The sequence below is a fragment of the Vulpes lagopus genome, chromosome 4, assembly GCF_018345385.1.
Source record: "Vulpes lagopus strain Blue_001 chromosome 4, ASM1834538v1, whole genome shotgun sequence".
Classification (NCBI taxonomy): Eukaryota; Metazoa; Chordata; class Mammalia; order Carnivora; family Canidae; genus Vulpes; species Vulpes lagopus.
In genome coordinates, this window is record NC_054827.1 from 97,297,389 (window position 1) to 97,315,600 (window position 18,212).

Consider the following 18,212-nt stretch of genomic DNA (forward strand, 5'->3'; position numbering starts at 1 on the left):
CGAGAAAGGTGGACTCACAAGGGCGCGGGTGGAGAAGGCAAAGGCAGGCGATTCAAGCGCGTCTCCTGCAGTCCCCGCGGCAGGTGCCAGGAGGCGCCCCCCAGGCTGAGCTTTCCCGCGCCGGGGAGAGCGCGCTCCTCGCGGAGGCCCCTCCCGCCGCACCGGCCCGGGCAGCGAGGACGCGCGCTCCGGGGACGCCGGCGCGGGGGCGCGCTCGTCCGCGAGAGGCGGGGGCGGGGCGCGGCTGTGGCCGGTGACGTCAGGGCAGGGCGCGCGCCGGGCGTCTGCGGGCTGAGCCGGGAGGCGGGCGCTGCGCGCGGCCGCGGGCGGAGTGGCGGGGTGCGAGGGGCGGAGCGGAGCGCGGGAGGAGGCGGGGGAGGAGAGGCCCCGAGACCGCGAGCGGCGGCTGGGGAGGGGGCCGCGGAGCCGGAGCGCGAGCCAAACAGCTGATCTGATTTTCCTTTAAAGCGAGAGAAAATGGAAGTCGGGTAGCGGCGACTGCGGCGCTGAGGCTGGCGGAGCGGAGCGGCGCGGCGCGGCGCGGCAGGTGAGGGAGGCGGCGCTGGCCGCGGTGCTGCCGGCGGCAGTGGCGGGGCCGGGGCCGCGGCCAGGCAGGTGGCTGGCGGAGCGCGGGCGCCGGGTCCCTGGGTGCTCCGCGGAGAGGCAGGGGGGCGCAGAGGCCGGGCGACCCCGGGGCCCAGGCGCTAAGGCACAGGCGTGCGGGGGTCGCGGGCCCCGCGCAGGGCTCGCGGCGCGCTGCATTGCGGGCTCCGCTGTGGACCCCGCCGGCTCCGGCCCAGCGCGCGTCTCCCGGGCAGGGCGCGGCGCCCCGGCTGGGTCTGGGCCATCGTCTCCGCCGGGCCCTTGAGCTGCCTGCACTGGAACGTGATGACGGGCGTGGGGGCGCGCCTGGGGTCCCGCGGCGCTGGCAGGCTCCGGGTCGCGCCGGGGCCCAGGAACAGCGCGTGAGGCCGCTAGCCGGGTGCTCAGGCTGTGGCTGCGTGGGCCACTGGAGCCCGGCGTACCACTCGCTCGCTTGCTCCGTCGGGTCTGGCTGGACAGCAGGGGAACCTTTAATGCAATTTGACTGTGAACCCGGAGGCCTTCCCTAGTCGCTTCTCACTAGATGGGAAAAATTGCATCTGTTGTGCTTTAAGTGCTCCTTTAAATTTGAGAGATGTCAGTGATGTCATCATTAACAAAAACTTTCCTTCATTGGACACAACCGCTCAAGTGTACCCTCCTCCCGGTGCAGCTATTGCAGCCCTTTGAGAATCTTTGTAATAAAATGGATTTGCCTCTGGTTTCTAAACTCAACAGCATTACACATATGAAACGGTTTTTATATTCATTTATTGGCTTGGGAATCAATAGATTTGAGAGTAGCTGAAAGGAAACTTGTTAGATCCCAGCGGATCTGGGAATTGCTTCAGCCACATCACAAGGATCCAGGGGAAAGGGTCATGCATGACACTTACATGCTTATTGCCTTGCCTTGTCTTTAGAGATGAAAGTGAGCTGCGAGATTAAAAAAAAAATTAAGATATTATATGTGATGTGGCACATTGATGTGTCCAGAAAAAGGTGGACAATGTGGCCTAAATTCTTACAGGCCTTGATTGCTTTAGGAAAATCTGTAAGTCTCCTTCCTTCAGCATCCCCACTCCCCTCCAGGATGGGTCTGGGAGCAGCCCGCCCTAGGGAGAGGAGTGGCAGCTTCTGTAGGGTCCTCCCTGCCTTTCCTTTTCTTACTATAGCAGCTGTGTGTCCCACCATCCTCAAGGCCAATTCAGCACCCTGAGGCTGGACATCTACCTGCACAGCACACCAAGTTCTGCGGGAACTTCCCCCCGCCATGGAAGCAACAAGCCATCATTATTGTGTGTGTGTGTTTTCCGTTAGTACTGATTATTATGGGAACAAAAGTAAGCAAGTTCCCAAGACAGTCTGCAAATCTACTTAAGCCTATCATATCGAAAGAATCAATGGGATAAAAGTATTGACATTTTTCTATTTAATAATTAATGACTACCCCTAATTGCTTAAAATAAGCATGCCTTAAATTATTAGTGTGATCATATTTGGTCTGTAAAGAAGTTAATACCATATGCCATGTAAAAGTTTAAGTCTGGTCAGGAATGTGGAGCTTTGAAACCCTGGACTGGAGTCAAGCAATGGTTTACATTAAGGTGGTATTCAGGGTGACAATGGATGGAACCTATTGCTTCGTGGAATCTTGCTGGGTGTGGGTCTCAACCTCGATGTGGTACAGCAGGTGTCCCCATAGGAAGTAACTGCTAGGGCCCTCGGCCCTGGTGGAGGATATTGGTGGAGTTGTCAAGAAGCTGGATTATCTGTCCTCACCTTGCAGAAAAGGGGAAGCACACCTCCCCCTGAAGCAGGCTGTGTGTACACAGCCTCACACTTCCTGCAGTTGCCAAATGTCTTCACAACGGAGAGACTGGATGAGACAGGAAGCATGTAGCAGAATTTTCTATGACTTTTTGGTGATTTTGGTCTCACTGCGTGTGGTTGCTTTAGAACCTGAGCTCTTAAGTCATGACAGAGATTTTTCTGTAATTGAAGTATTCCCAGTACTATGTGAAATAGTATGAAAATTGTTTTTTCAGGCTCCAGGCTATGACCTTTTCAGAAATTGAGATTGTAAAAACCACTCTGGCCACATTTCCTTTTTTTTTTTTTAACCCGTAGACCTGTGAAAATATTCGTCATAGTGTTTTTTATTTAACTCACTGCAGTACTTGTAAAAATAGAAATGTGTTTCCCCTAAATCTTTAGGTATTCATCACTTATTTCTTTAAAAACCTTTCAAAAACAAGCACTTTAAAGCCTCTTTATCCAGTTTGTGTGTTTAGAGTATCATGTCTTCCTTTTCTAAGAAGCCAAAATTGCCTTGCTTTTTCTTTTTGTTCCATTTGGATCCTAAGGTCATTTACTTATGTCTTAGGTCTGGAGACTAAAGGCTGAGTCAGCTCCCGTACGGCCAGCAGGGGGCATGCTAACCGCGAGTTGGAAGTCCACTCTCTACCTGAGCCACCTTGGGAGAGCATCTGGAATAACCGAGTTGGGGGGGAGGGGGCGGGGTTGTGCACCGCACCTCCAAGTGCCTGTCACTCAGACGATGGAAACTGAAGGAAGGACGGGCAAATTACTTGAACAGCCAGAGGTTGTGGCTTCCAGAACTCAGGCCTCCCTCAAAGGGGCATTGAGACTGCTCTAACTTGAAGGGCCCCCAGTCTTTGGAAGGTTGGCTGTTGATTCTAGTCTGAAGATGTGGTGCCTTCTCCAACTGCAGAAGGGAGAGTGTTGGCTTGAGGATGATCTGCTGGCCTGCATCCTGGTCCTGGTGAGGACATGACTGCCAGCCAGGACAACCAATGGAAATGCCGCCAACCCTCTGTTTTCCCAAAGTTTCCTTCCTCTTTGGTTTGACTCCTATTGACTTAAGCCCTGGGATTCTGTGTCTGTGGCACCTCCCAGAGGGTTTATTTGCCTGCCTTATCAAGGTTGTTGGCCTTGGGGTTTCTCTCATGGAATAAAGCAAATGTATATTCACAGTACATTTTTTTTCTCATAGAAAATGAAAACAGTAGAGAGGCAACTGTGTTTTTCGCTAAAATGGGCTTAATCTGGCTCTGAGTGTGGGCAGGTTGCTCATCAGCAAGTTCCCTATGAGGCTTCTCCTTGCAGGAACTGAGCTCCAGGGTGGAGGGATGGGTGAGCTCTTGCTCGGCTGGGATGGGTGTTCTCCAAGGCTTCGATGATCACTGCAGTGTCTAGAGTGCTACTGAGCACCAGATACACTGTTCTTCCCCCAGGTCCCTCATGGCACCCACATGCAAAAGGGAAACCTAGCACTACTTAGGAATAGATTTTCCACTAGAGAACAATCCAAATGTTGTGACTGGATATTTCTTGATACTTCTTGTTCCATCAAAAATGCATGTAAAACCAAATTATTGATTTCAGAGGGGCAAATGGGAATAATTTTTTCAGCTTTGTGCTGAACCACTCTCTTCATTCAGAGTGCTCTACATGGCTACAGAGGGATGTGCCACTAGTTAAATAAAAGGTGGTGCCTAATCCTTTTAGAAGATGTCCATCCCTGAGGATGACCACAGAACATCCTATTCAGAGGGAGCCCTGAGATCCACAGGCACTTAAGTTGGAATAAAACATGCTAGTTCCTACTGGTAATTTAATTTGAAAATATTTTACCATTGAAAGTTGAGACAGAGTTTTATTTGGCCTTGGTTAGACTGCTGTATCCCAAATGGTCTACATGTCAGCCCAAGAATAAGATGGCCTTAACGTGGATGAGACAGAGCAGGAAGGTAAGGAGCCACTTTTGCCACACTTTGGGGACAGATTCTTTATCGTTCATAGTAACAGACTGGAGAAGTGAGTTTAAATAGTAAGTCTTTAAATTCCGAAATTGAAAGATGGGCTGGATGCCACCATATTACCTGCCTGTGTTGTGATGTGTTTAGCTGGCTGGCTTGTGCATTTTACCTCTTGACCAGGAAGTAAGGCAGAGGGATAAAGGCCCTCCATTTCCAACTGGATTACCTGGATGCATGACACATGGCGTGGTCATGCTCTAGGCTTCTTGTGGGGAAAGGAGAGGGTTAGCTTCATATGTCTCCAGGGCCTTATCTAGTAAAATCATTCTATCCCATGAAACTCCAGCCCTTGCTAATACAGATTTGTGCTATCCTCACCAGCTCACATTCTGAGATGTCAAATGCACATTAGTGCTGTGCAAATTGTAAAAGCATCTCTCTTGGTTTAAGCAGATAAGTCTAAAGTAAACTCATTTTTTAGGTTAGAAGGATTTTGAGTCTCCTTCCAGGGAATTATTTTTTATTTGAACTTAGTTTACTCTTACATGGTTTTTCTTATAAATATAATGGAAATTTGATGTCTGAATGAATATGCATGAAGAAGATGTTGTATTGACTTTTATGAGATGTAAAATGAGAACTTTGAAATTAATTTCCTTTTCTGTTTGGTATTTCACTCAATTGTTTTATTAGATTACTGTAGAGTTTCACATGGCACTAAGGATTGATGATGTGAATAAACCACCCACCCACACCTTGGTGAGATTAGTTTCTCAGTTACTGAGACAAGAGTTTGCAAGTTCACCTCAGAGAAGGGAGATGCGTGGAGCTAAGGCAGATACCTCAGGTGCTGCCCTGCCAGACTGAGCCTTGCTGCCTCTGAAAAGACCTTGCTCTGCTCTCCTTGGGGCTGATACTCCCATGATTTATCCCAGTCACCTCTGTGCTTCTGTTTTAGGTCCATGACATGGGCCTCTCTTGGTTCTTAAAGTAAGTTCAGGATTGGCCTGACATATCCTTGTCATGCAAGAGACTACACAATGTACCGTGTCCTGGGACACGGAGTGCTTCTTGTTCTGCAGCCCACCCCCACCCTCATGCTAAATTGTACCCTTTAAAAAAAAAAGATTTTATTTATTTATTCATGAGGGACACAGAGAGAGGCAGAGACACAGGCAGAGGGAGAAGCAGGCTCCTTGCAGGAAGCCCAATGTGGGACTCGATCCCGGGTATCCAGGATCATGCCCTTGGCTGAAAGTGGTGCTAAACCACTGAGCCACCCAGGCTGCCCCTAAATTGTACCCTTTTTTCTGAGGAGGTCCAAAGGCCATGGTGACAATCCATTTCTCCACAATTCCTTTAGTAATGATTTGAAGTTTGGGAAAAAATGTGTATTATTGAAATATGGGCAACACATTTTCTTTTCTTTTTTTTTTTTAAACTTTTTAAAAAATTTTTTATTTATTTATGATAGTCACAGAGAGAGAGAGAGAGGCACAGACACAGGCAGAGGGAGAAGCAGGCTCCATGCACCAGGAGCCCGACGTGGGATTCGATCCTGGGTCTCCAGGATCGTGCCCCGGGTGAAAGGCAGGCGCCAAACTGCTGCGCCACCCAGGGATCCCCCGGCAACACATTTTCATGTCTAGTATTTCATGCCTCTATAAAATTTTTTTTTTTAAATATTTCATGCCTCTAAAAAAGATCTTTCTAGCAGCGCCTGGGTGGCTTAGTTGGTTAAGCATCTGACTCTTGATTTTGGCTTCATCATGGCCTCAGGGTCGTGAGATTGAGCCCCACATTGGGCCCTGCGTTTAGGGCAGAGTCTGCTCCAGATCTCTACCTCTTCCTTTGCCCCTCGCCCTGCTTGTGTGTTCTCTCTCTTTCTCTAAAATAAATAAATAAATCTTTTTTAAAAAAGATATTTCCACATTCAAGATATACATAGTTAACTTTTTCTTTTTAAAATATGTGAATTGGATTTTTTTTTTTTTTTTTTTTTTGCTGGTCTTTTCAATAATATCATGCTGTCTCTTAAAAGAATCACCACTAAGCAGTAAAAATAAATGAGACAGGTTGCCAACTCTGACTTGGATTAGGTGATCAGCTGTGTGACCTTGGGCATAGTCCCAGGCAGCCCCTAGGGAAAAATATCTGTTCTGGCCCTCCTGCTGGCTCTGGGGGAGGAGCAGATGGGAGTGTATGCGATGAGTTCTTAAATCCTAAAGAGCTATCAGTTGTTCCAATAAAAGGAACTGGAGATGGAGTGTGTCTGTCTCATCAGTAGCCCTGTTTCTCTCTCTTGTCAGTTAATGGATATACAGTTTGTACTTGTAACTTAAGGCATTACTTGGTTGAACTTGCTTTGCCTTTTTTTTTTTTTTTTTTTTTTTTTTTTGTAGAGGAAGAAGGAAGCCTGGATAAGAAGTATAGATGACTGCCTGTGGCTTAGTGATTCTTACTTAGAATTGTGAGCCAGCTCTGTTAAAAATACTAAAGGGAGGGGCACCTGAGTGGCTCATATGGTTAAGCTCCAGACTCTTGATTTCAGCTGAGGTCATGATCTCAGAGTTTTGCAATCCAGCCCTGGATTCCCCTGGGCTCAGTGGGGAGTCTGCTTGAGGTTCTTTCCCTCTACCCCTCCCCCAGCTGATGTACATGCTCTCTCTCTTCTCTCTCTAAAATAAATAAATATATCTTTAAAAAATACTAAAGTTGATTCCTCTAAATCCAAATAAATCACAAACTTCCTCAAAATTGGGCTGTGTTTCTGATATCTTGGGTGCTGCTTGAGCCCCCAAGGGCTCATCAGATGGTTACAGAGCACATTTTCTTGCTCTTGGAATCAATGAAAGATTGGTGGTTTGCATGAACAACTTGGAGATGGGGGAGAAGAAAGAGAAAATCATTACAAAGGTAGAGTTGTATCAGTCAAAGTCAGTGAAGGTCAGTGACTATGACTTGAGATCCTGCCAGCATGGCTAGTCCTGGCATTTACCCCTGGCGGGAGCTGTGACCAAATCAGTGTTTACACCACTCTGTCTACCCCAAATGCACTCCCTTGTAGAACCTTCTGGCACTCCCAGAACAAGTCTCTGGGCTCTGAGACCATGGAATAGCTCTTGTCATTGGCATTGACAATGGTGAAGCATGCAGAGGTCTCCATTCTATCTCAGCGATGATGCAGGCCCATGTGGAAGGAAGTGGCTCCTTTGCAAGCCCTATCACTTATTAGATTGAGTGAAAGTTCTGTGGCTATTCAACTTGGCAGCATGGATATACAATTATTGGTAGGCAAATTGTAAGGCCAGACTGAACCTCTTGGGGATCTGTGGCCTGGAAATGCAAGGATGGATTACACTTCACATACATTTCTTGATTATTCAGTTTGTGAAATCTGTCTTGTCTGAGGTGCTGATTGTGAACTAAGCCCTCAGGTCCATTTGGTCAGAAGTGGCCAGTTAACTCTAGGTTATCAGGTGTGGCATGCTGTCAGCCTGGGCATCTCTGCATGTACTGGGTGAGGGAAACAGGGTTTCCTTAGGCTTCTTCTGCCAAAATTAACTTATCCCTACAGGGACTGGGGAAATGGGCAAAATAGGGTAAGGGGATTAAGAGGCACAAACTTCCATTTATAAAATAAATCATGGAGATAAAGAATACAGCATAGGGAATACAGTCAATAATATTGTAATAACATTGTAGGGTGGCAGATGGTGACTGCACTTAACCATGGTGAGCATTGAGTAATGTACTGAATTGTCAAATTGCTATGTTGTACACCTGAAACTAATACAGCATTGTATGTCACCTGGTACTTCAATAATAAAAAAAAATAAATTGACATCCTGTGAACAGTCTGGCAGGAGTGTGTTCAGAAATGCATTATCAGAAAGGGCATTTAAGGCTTCAGGATCCCCCTCAAGGAGGGGCCAACATAGAGGAGAAATTCTGTTAACATTTAGGGTTTAATAACAGAGGGTTAGTGTATAGTTGCATTTAAATTAAACTCCTTCCACCCCTAGGGAGTGAGTGGCTGGAGGGCCAGGCTACAAACATGGACATAAGTTAGCATCTGTGTGCGGCCTGCCATCTGCCTTGGTGAGGGACTGGTCGGCCTGCTGGGGAGAGAACTCCCAGCTCAGAGATAGCCTTATTCTTGCATTAGCCCCCACTTTGGGCACATTCCCTAGGTCTAATTTCACATGTAAAATGAAGAAATCTAGCTGCCTGATCTCTGTTATCCCATCAACTCCATGATTCTGTGCAAAATAATTCCTTATTTCCAAGTGCTAACTAATCAGGGCAAAGAAACCTACTCATTGCTGAGAGAGAGGAGGTAGGAAAATTCTGGTGTCTCTTTGAAATATGTGCAGCCACTTCTCAGCTGGAGGAGGATACAGAGCATTTTGACAGGAGTGTGTATTTAGAAATAAGTTGAGTGGACAACATTCCTCCTTCAGACCAATAGGCTCTTGGAGGACATCTCTGAGGTACCTTGTTCAGAAGAGGCTCTGAACTGTTTGTTAAATGCATTTGATAGTCCTGTGGGAATTAAAATTAGACATTTAATTATTCTTTCTAGAATTGTTTACTTCCCATGAGTTCAAAAGCACTGTAGTCCAGAAGGTAGCTCATGTGAAATTTGCAACCTTTTCCAACCTAAGCCCCAAGTTTAGTAGGATGCAAAATAAAGCCCAGATTATTTACTGATGTGCCTTAATGAGGTAATAGGACTTGCTTATCATTCAGCAGAGGATACATTCTGATAGGAGTTATAATTTCATATTTTCCATTATATTTTTTTGATTTTTTTCATTTATTTGAGAGAGAGCATGAGCATGAGCAGGGTTTGGAGCACATGGAGAAGCAGATTCCCCGTGGAGTGCAGAGCCTGCCCTGATGGGCTCTATCCCAGGACCCCAAGATCATGACTGAGCTGAAGTCAGACACTTAACAGACTAAACCACCCAGGTGCTCGTTTCAATTATATATATCACATATACTCTCTGCAGCCTTAGGGAATATTAGCTATGTCTATTTAATAAGACAAATTATAATACTCTACAGTTCAAAAAAAAATATCCTCCCAACCTGGCTTTTCCCTGTCTGGGGCTGCAGAGAAGTGGAGAAAAATGAAGTGTCCTATGGTATGTATGCTGCAGAGCGAGGAGCTGACTCTTCCTTTGGGCCTCACTCCCCTTCCTGAAGACTGGGGCCAGTCCCCTGCCCTCTTGCTACCTGCCTGTGCCTCTCCGATGAGCTCCTCTCCCTGCTCTAAAGGGTCCCCTGGAGGGCACCTAGGTGGCTCAGTTGGTTGGGTAGCTGCCTTTGGCTCAGGTCATGATTCTGGGGTCCTGGGATCGAGCCCCTCATCAGGCTCCCTCTTTCTGCTTCTCCCTCTTCGTCTGCCCCTTACCCTGCTCTTTCTCTCTCTCTTTCTCTCAAATAAAAAAGTAAAATAAGTTTAAAAAATAAAGGGTCCTCATAGGGGCTGCTGGGGCCCCACACCCTGATGTACAGGTGTATATCTCTGAGGTACTGAGTGGGAAAAAATGCTTCCGGATAAAGTCCTGCAGAGAAAGTTTTCTTTCAAGTAATTAGCCGTTTTTCTCATTGTCCCCTTTTAGTGTTCTTTCTCCTGCAGAAGTTGCCCAAGAAGGAACTGAACCGCTATATCCATGATGATAAAGTGAGGGCCCCCAGATAATTGCTGCTCTAAAAGCCCTTTATCATAATGTGAAATCCATGGTCCTTCTTCTTGCCCCATAGACTGTGCACTTGCTCAGGAGGCCTAGGAGGCACCCTGGAGGACACTAAGGATAGGCATTCCTAAGAAAAGGAATGCAACCTGCTATTAACCCTCTGTGGCCCAGGAGTGCCCAGGGTACCAGGCAGGGCAAAGTCGAGGGTTTAAGGTGCAGTGCAGAAGTCCAGAATTGGATCCACACCCCCAGACTCCAAAGCATGTGCTCTTCTTGTCACATTCTTCCTAACAAGGACATTTTCTGATGAGAAAGGCATATTGGCTCCCTACCCCTCAGTGTGATGGGAAGACCCATCTATATGCACAGAGCTGCCAAGCCTGCAACGGGGAAGAACCCCAGGTTCCTGATGGCCCTGGCCATCAGTTCTTCATGTTACCTAAGAAGCAGTCAGTGGCCTTTTATCTGGTGGTATTCCATGACCAGTGGAGAAGAAAGTGAGAAGACACCTCCGGAATGGACATCCGGCTACTTCAAGGGAAGTCCACCAAGGGTCGGGGTGCTGGCCTGGGCTGAGCATGGGTGACAGAAGGAAGACTGGGACACTGCACCATCCTTGGGCAGCTGCCAGGGTGGTAGGGAGGCCACAGGTGAAGGCACTCCATGAGAAGAGCCCAGGCAGGGCCACAGGGCTCCACGACCCAGGCACATTCTCAGGGGAGCCAGAGCCCTTCAAACCCCAGCTTTAGTTTCTTCATCTTATGTGAGGCTGTACTTTGTAAATTGCATAAGACTATACAAATGTAAGAAGCATTTTTTAATGTTGTCATTGTCACCACATGACTCCCAGTAGCTCAGAGAATGTCCCACAGATGTTTGCTGCTGGCACAGCTAGACTTGCAGGCTGAAAGCAAGCTGCAGGTCATTTCTGTGGAGACCAAGGCAGCCTGAGGCTGCCACCCCATTCTTTGGGGCCATCCTATATCCTCCCCGTGGATTACTGTTTTCCCTAAATCTTTGGGCAGGTGAGACTTGAAGAGCTTGTGTTTGATCCTTCTGCTCACCCTGAGTATTTCTAGGAACCTGACCCAGGCCAGCCCCATGAGTATCTGTTGAATGGACCCCCCAACTCAGGGCATTGAGCAGAGTGAGTCCATGCCAGCCCCTGCTCAGCTATGTCTGTGGGATCCTGCATCCCCCGCCTGCTCTGCTTTCCAGAGTGTCTGCAGAAGAGCATCTGAGTTCCCAGGCTGGCCTGAGCGAGACAACTCTAGCCCTTGAGGTGTGGAGGGTTAGAGTCTAAGAGAGGCTGTCCTTTGTGGCTGGACACACTGGGATAGAACCCATGCACTGGGTTCTATCTTTGTTGGCGCTACTCCTGCCATGAGTCTCTGGCTGAATTAGGTCCTCCCAGCCTCAGGGTCCTTACAGGTAACACTGGCCTCATAGGTGACAGCAGGTCCAGGGGACCTGTTTGCTTCCTGTGGCTTCTCGCCCAGGCTTCTTCAGTCACAACTGAGCCCAAACAATCTGGGCATTAATTCCTTCCCAGTGGGGTTGGGAAAAGGCCTGTTCCATCGCTGGGGATCTTGGGGACCTTGACGAGGATTCTTACCACCTTGAGCCTCTGTTTGCTCATCCTGGAATGACAGTGAGATGAGGTACCTCGGGGTTGTTGCAAGGACTACAGAGGTGCTGTCAGGTGCCTTTAGCAGAGGGAAGGGCTTGTTCAGGAGCTCTGGAGATGTTTGGCATGAGCCTTCATGAGCTCACAGGTGGCTCTGGGCAGAAAATAGTCTAGAGCCAGAGAGGGCAATCTGGACCCTTCAGGCATACACTGGAATTCACTTCTGCTTTCCTATTAGGGAGTGTACCAAAGGAATGTTCAAACCTGTGTTCAATGTGCATCACTGACATTAATTTTTATTTTTTATTTTATTTTTTTAAAAAATTATTTATTTATTTATTCATGAGAGACCAGAGAGAGAGAGAGAGAGAGAGAAAGAGAGAGGCAGAGACATAGGCAGAGGAAGAAGCAGGCTCCATGCAGGGAGCCTGATGTGGGACTCCATCCCTAGTCTCCAGGATCACACCCTGGGCTGAAGGCGGCGCTAAACTGCTGAGCCACCTGGGCTGCCCAACATTAATTTTTAAACAGACTATTGATCAATTTATTTAATATATAGGGGGAAGGAGAGTTAAGAAAGCAGCCCTGAGTGAGCTCCACTTTGCTTTTGGTGTTTTGAGTATAACCATCTGTTTTATTTTTTTTTTAAAGATTATTTATTTATTTGAGAGAGAGAGAGATCACAAGTCTGGAAAGGGAGAGAGGGAGAATCAAACTTTTTGTTGAGTGAAAAGCCTGCCATGAGCTCCATCCAGGGACTCCAGGATCATGACCTGAGCCTAAGGCAGACATTTAATCAACTGAGCCACCCAGGTGCCCTCGTATAACCATCTGTTTTGGGGAAGTTTTTTGTACAACATATTCCTTAAGAAATACTGAAATACAGAAAGATAAAACAAATGCACAGCTTCCCCACCCCTGTCCCCAGCATCACCCTGCTTCCTGTGCATATAGAAAGGTGGAAGGCTGGATATTATGCCATAAAAATAGACTATACTATTTTTTGCTCTTTTCCCTTTGCTCATTCAATCTTTTTTTTTTTTTAATAAAAAAGTTACTATTTGCACAAATTAAAAGAACTCAAACAAAAACAGAATATATAGTAAAATGTGTCATTTTCAGGTCTGAGACTCCAATCTCTTTCTTAGGAGGCATCACTGTTAATTACTCCTGTGTGTACCCTTCTAGAAATATTCTGTGAATATCTAAGTATATGAACATCTTTTTTTTTCATGTTTAAACACATAGGAAAAAAATAAACATATAGGAACATACAGTACCCATTGTTCTTTGTTCTTTTTTCTCACTTGATCATTTAGCACCAGGCTGTTGATCATATTGGAGATTATTACATTTTTAGTCTATAATATTTGCTATTTAAAAAGCACTCATTTAAATTAAATTTAGTTAACATATAGTGTGTTATTAGTTTGAGGGGTAGAATTTAATTATTAATCAGTTGCATATAATACCCAGTGCTCATCACATCACGTGCCCTCCTTAATGCCCATCACCCAATTTCCCCATCCCCCCATTCCTCTCTCCTCTAGCAACCCTCAGTTTGTTTCCTAGACTTAAGAGAAAATGAGTGGGAAATATCAGTGAGGGTGACAGAACATGACACCTAACTCTGGGAAACAAACAAGGGACAGTTGAAGGGGAGGCGGGCAGGGGAATGGGGTGACTGGGTGACGGGCACTGAGGGGGGCACTTGCCAGGAGAGCACTGGGTGTTATGCTATATGTTGACAAATTGAACTCCAATAAAAAAATATTTTAAAAAAGGGAGTCTCTTATGGGGGGGGGGGTGCACCTGGGTGGCTCGGTGTTGAGCATCCACCTTTGGCTCAGGTCGTGATCCCGGGGTCCTGGGTCCTGGGATCGAGTCCTGTATTAGTCTCCCCTCAGGGAGCCTGCTTCTCCTCTGCCTCTGTCTCTGCCTCTTTCTGTCTCTCATGGATAAATAAATAAAATCTTTTTGAAAGAGAGTCTTTTATGGTTTGTCTTCCTCTCTTTTTTTTGTTTTTACTGATTTATTTGAGTGAGAGAGAGATCATAAGCAGGAGTCGAGGGAGAAGCAGACTCCCCACTGAGCAGGGAGCCTGATGTGGAGCTTGACCTCAGGAACCTCAAATCATGACTTGAGCTGAAGGCAGGTGCTTAACCCAGTGAGCCACCCAGGCACCTCTCCCTCTCTGTCTTTATCTTATTTTTCCTTCCCTTCCCCTATGTCCATCACCTTTGTTTCCTAAATTCCACATATAAGTGAAATCATAAGCACTCATTAAAAATTTGTTTTTATTTAAAAATGAAGAATTTACTGAATTTAAGCCAAATATCTTATTCTTGGAGTGTGAATGTATTCCTAAAATATTTCTTTCCTGGCTTGGGAAGATCAGCCTATGGTTACCGACACAGTCCCACATTACTCAGTGGCTCTTCTGGGTGGTCATTTCTATTGTAGGGCCCAGCCTCCATCCACCCAGCACACAGCATGTGGGTGAGTGGGGTGCCCAGAAGGAAGAGGATGCAGATTTGGGGAGCAGCTGTAGTCTCATTCAATACCGATAAAGTTAGGGAAAACCAGGATACAGATTTGCTTGCTACCTTGCATTTAGAGTTGCTATCAACTTCTTTCTGCTTTGAAAGATGACTAAATTGCATGGCCACACTGCTTTCAGACCTCCCTCCATCCCACTCCTTCTACCTTGTTTATGTTAGAATCCCTTACATCACCAAGACGCACACCATTTGCCCTCTCTTAGGTAACCTCTGTTGCACAGTTACTTGGTCTTACTGCAATATTTATATGGATTCAAGGAACACAGAGTATCAATGCTTTTATCAGTAATTCTAGAGGAATTATCAAAGGCTTTCTTTCACCTCCTCTTTCAGTGATCTGAAGTTCATTACAGAGTTTGTTCCCCTATTCCGTTCCCACATGTGGCTTGTGACACCCAGAATTCTTGCCAAGTTTCAAAGTATTTCTTGAAAACTAAAAGAAAACCAGTTCTCTTGAAAATGTATATGAATATAAAACTCTTGAATCACACTAACACTTTAAAATAATATAGAAATATTTCTCTTGGGGTGCCTGGGTGGCTCAGTCAGTTAAGTGCAGTCTTCGGCTGAGGTCATGGTCCTGGGGTTGTGAGTCCTGCGATTGAGCCCTGCATCAGGCTTCTTACTCTGCAAACGAGAGGTGTGTGTGTGTGTGGGGGGGGGTGTCTTCTTCTCCCTCTACCTCTGCTGCTCCCCCTGCTTGTACTCTCTCTCTCTCTCTCTCTGTGTTACATAAATAAATAGAAGTCTTAAAAAAATATATTTCCCCTGTCTTTTAGCACCGAGCATGACTGTGGAGAAATTTGAACTTAGCCTGTTTTCTGCCTAGCTGTTCCTATGATTCTATCAGTTTAATCATTTCACCAGGCTGTTTCTGGATGCTGATCTTTCTGTGTCACTTTCTTGTAAATAAACAAAATATACCCTTTCAGTTGATGCAGACAAGACACTTTATTTCAGATGTTTTACTTTACTGTGTCATTGACCTTTTTCTGTTAATAATTCCAAAATGTTAATTATATAAGTACTACTTCTTCTATGTGCTGTCATCTCTTTAATCAACTTGATATTTCAAGTCCTTTCACATTTCATTTGCTTGTTTCTTTGGTTGATTGTTTTCATTCTGTTATTTAATTGTTTCTAGTGTGCATTTCATCCGTACCCCATTAATTTTACTTTTTATTTTTCTATTTCATTCCCAAGTTCTGCTTCTCTTTCTGTTGGTTTATATTATCTTCTTTGATTTTTTAAAAAAATCTTTTTAGGAGAGTATGGCAGGCAGGATAATGGTCCCTCAAAAATGTCACTATCCTCCTGATCCCCAGAACTAGTGAATAAGTTACTTTATGTAGGAGAATTGAAATTGAGAAAAAATAAATTTGAATATGGAATTCACGTTGCTAATCAACAGACCTTAAAATATAGAGCTTATTCTGGATTACTAGGAGGGCCCAATGTAACCAGAAGGGCCCTTAAAAGTAGAAGAGGGAGAGCCAGAGAAATATCAGTGTGAGAAAGACTGGTCCTGATGTTGTTTTAGTCAAGAGACCATGAGCCAAAGCATGTGGGTGGTCTCTAGATGCTGGAAAAGCCAAGGAAATAGGTTCTTCCTGTGGTAGGCAAAATAGTGACCCCCAAACATGTTCATGTATTTGTCCCAGGACCTGTGAATATGTTGTTTATATGGCCCAGGGGATTTTTCATATGGTAGGAAAGAGTTTGTCAGTGTGATTAAGAATCTTGAGATGGTAATGTTATGCTGAATTATGTGAGTGGGCTTGTTGTAATTCCAAGGGAGGCAGGAGGGTCAGAGTCAGAGAAGGAGATGTAAGGACAGAAACAGAGGTTGGGTGATGTGTTTCCTGCAAGGGGACCACAGGCCAAGGATTAGGAATGACCTCTAGAAACTGTAAAAGATGGGGAGCAGATTCTTCCCTGGAGCCTCCTGAAGGAACACAGCCTTACAATACCTTGCTTTTAGCCCAGTGAGACCCATTTCAGACTTCTGACCTCCAGAATGTCCAGAGGACATTTCTGTTATATTAAGCCACCACACATGCAGTAATTTTGTTATAGCAGTAATAGGAAACTAACAGAGACTATGGGAGATATTTGACTAAAATACCTATTTCCTTATGAATATTTCCTCTCACATTTGCCTGATTCCTGTGCTGGTTATTTTGTGTTTTAGTCATTTTTTAGTATGATCAGTTCTTTGTTGAGAATGGAACTAGAGGTGATGCTGGGGCAGGTACATATTTGATTCAAGTTTGTGGTCTGGAATGCACTATTGCCAGATGGGTTTTCTTTGCTCAGTAGGGCTGTGTTCCTCAGATTTTCATGGTTAAGTTGGGTGTGGCTCTGAGCAGTCCTTTTGTGCCCCCATCTCATATTTGATGCCTTCTTTCTTCTCCATATGAGGTCATGTCCATAGGTGGAGGTTTACTCAGGAGCTCTGACTCCATGTCCATGAGAACTTTCATGACTAGCCATATCAGTGCCAGGCCATTTCTCCCAGCAGGGTCTGACTCCACCCACCTCCCCCCCCCCGCCCCCAGGAGTCAGCAGGTGGGCACTGGCTTGCTGTGTCCATTCTTGACTATGTGGGTTCTGGTACACTCAGTGATTTGTGCTTTATGCTTGTGTCTGTCTCTTTGATTCACTGAGAAAGGAATATATTTATCTTTATAGTTCTTTCTCTCCCTTTTCATTGTCTTTGGGGCTTTCAGAGAAAGTGTGGAGAAGTAAACCCCTCAGGAGAAGCTGATGTCTCACTAGACCATGATTGTGTGGATGATGAACAATTTTGCTTATAATTTTGGGGGCTCCTTAGTCCTTTGAGTTAGAGAAACAAGTCACAGTTTCTCAGGAGAGCTGAACATTGTTTAGTATTTATAACTTCGGGACTCCTTTTCCAAGAAAAAGTTTTTACTCCGGAACACTTTTGCACAAAAGCTTTACTGCTAGAGAAGCTATCGTATTAGAAATTTGGCATCTCCAAGCCCCACCCCCACCCCCACCCTGCACAGCAACCTGGAGGAAGGAAGATACTACACTGCTCGTCTGGTCCAGGCCTCCTCACCCTGTGTGGCCTGATCCCACACGTATTGTGTCTCAGTGGCCTTGGACTGACCAACCGCCTGAAACTCAGAAATCTGCGTAGCCTTTTGGACATTAATCAATAAAGACTTGAATGAATACTTCCTCCTTCAATCATTAATGAATATTAAAATGATGCTGTAATCTCTAAATAGCAAGAATAGCTGTCACTGACTGCCACGTGCTTTATTGACATATTTGGTTTAAATTTCACAGCCACTCTGGGAGGCACAAGTGTCCTTGTTTAGGTGAGTCAAGTAAGAAGGCACACAGTTTGCTAGTCCTCTGTCTCATAAAGCACAAACCATCATTATAAACACCCAAATTAGTTCTTCACACCCAGAAGGTGGGCCCTTGCTTTGTTGGATTGAGTTGAAGCTTGTGAATATTTTGCATTCTCTTACAAACTCTTTGTGCATGAAAATCTGTTGACTTAAGTCTATTTTGGAATAGATTAATTGCAGTCATCTAAGATATACTTGTTATAAACATTTCATTTTAATTTTTATATTATATTTTATGGAGTTTTTGCAGAGTTCTCCATCTTGGGAAGGCCATGTAGACTTAAAATCAGGAAGTCCTGAATCCTAGAACTCTGAGTTGGTGAGTTGGAAAGTGAATTGGTAAGGATTTTCCCCCAGCCAGGCCCACTGCAGGGCATCCTATGTGTAGCTCCTTCATTCTTGTACCCATGGCACCTGCCGGCCATGTGGTATAGAAAGAGGAGAGCACACACACTTACTGTCTTTACTTGCTTAGGGAGGACATCTACCATGTACAAAAAAGATAGTAAGCTGAATCTCTAAATAGTCGTCTTCTTTTTCCACCTTCCCACCAGTTTATAGAGTCCACAAAG

The 18,212-nt window shown here is 45.5% G+C and overlaps 1 protein-coding gene across 3 annotated transcripts in view; it reads left to right on the top strand.

The window, feature by feature from the left end:
• Positions 1–379: 379 nt before the first annotated feature.
• OTUD7A (OTU deubiquitinase 7A) overlaps positions 380–18,212 on the top strand; it is a 380,270-nt gene continuing 362,437 nt past the window's right edge. For all 3 annotated transcript variants that reach the window (XM_041753205.1, XM_041753204.1, XM_041753206.1), the window contains exon 1: positions 380–547. The gene's annotated coding sequence lies outside the window, so the exon portion shown is untranslated. The remainder of the gene's footprint in view (positions 548–18,212) is intronic.